Source organism: Myotis davidii, unplaced genomic scaffold, assembly GCF_000327345.1.
Source record: "Myotis davidii unplaced genomic scaffold, ASM32734v1 scaffold535, whole genome shotgun sequence".
Taxonomy (NCBI): Eukaryota; Metazoa; Chordata; class Mammalia; order Chiroptera; family Vespertilionidae; genus Myotis; species Myotis davidii.
In genome coordinates this window covers 994,477-995,465 of record NW_006286980.1, presented here as the reverse complement: position 1 = coordinate 995,465, position 989 = coordinate 994,477, and positions in this window count along the sequence as shown.

The following is a 989-nucleotide window of genomic DNA, read 5'->3' as shown; positions in this document are numbered from 1 at the left end:
TCTCATGTTAGCTGCCTGGCTGCCAGCCGCCATCTTGGCTGGCAGTTAATTTGCATATCGCCCTGATTAGCCAATGGGAAGGGTAGCAGACGTACGCTAATTACCATGTTTCTCTTTTATTAGATAGGATGTATATATATATATATTAATCTTTTTTCAGTTTCCCCTCCCCTCCCCCCCAAAAAAATTTAGAGAGTCCTTCCCAGAGTTAGAGATTTTTCAGTTGTCCCTCCATGAATTGTAGGGGTTTGTGCTAAAATGTTCGCAGCACACATGGTCCATTTTTAAGATCAGCCGTGTCACTTCGTTTTCGTCTCCACCCTTTCCCTCTATTCCAAAGTTTTACTTTATATTACAGCTTTAAAAACGTTTAAAATGATGAATTAATGTACATGTGGAATTCAAATACATCTCAAAGCAAGCATAAGGCTTTATTTGTTTTTAACTGGTTCAAGTCCCTCACTCTGCCCAGTAGTACAAGCAGCACCACTTGTTTCTTGGATGATGTTTTTAATCCATTGCTCCCCAGAGCAAGGTATAGCCTTTTATGGGTGTTGTTTTTCATGTGAAATCAGCTGTCAACGTTGACTCCGGAGTCAGCAGCAACTTCCCCCTTTATGCTCTGGCAAAAGAAAATGTGAGCTGAGTGGGCTTGAACTTTCAGTTGCTTGCTCAGATGTTGTAGCCATGATGACCCTTCATGCATGTTATGGCTTGAGAGGCTGAAAAACACAACCCAGGCTTTGTCAACATTGTCAGCTGTGTGTGTGTGTGTGTGTGTGTGTTCTGAGGATTCTTCATCTGCCTCTTTGTATAGCTCTGAACTAAAATACCTAGCTTCCTACTTGTAGACTCAGGGGACCCTCTGGGATGGGCCTTACTTATATTATATCAGACTAAAGTTTAAACTTAGCTTTAAACTACAGGGTGATTTGCATGTCATACATATTCTGGAAGAGATAGGATATGTATTAAAGGAACCAGGATCT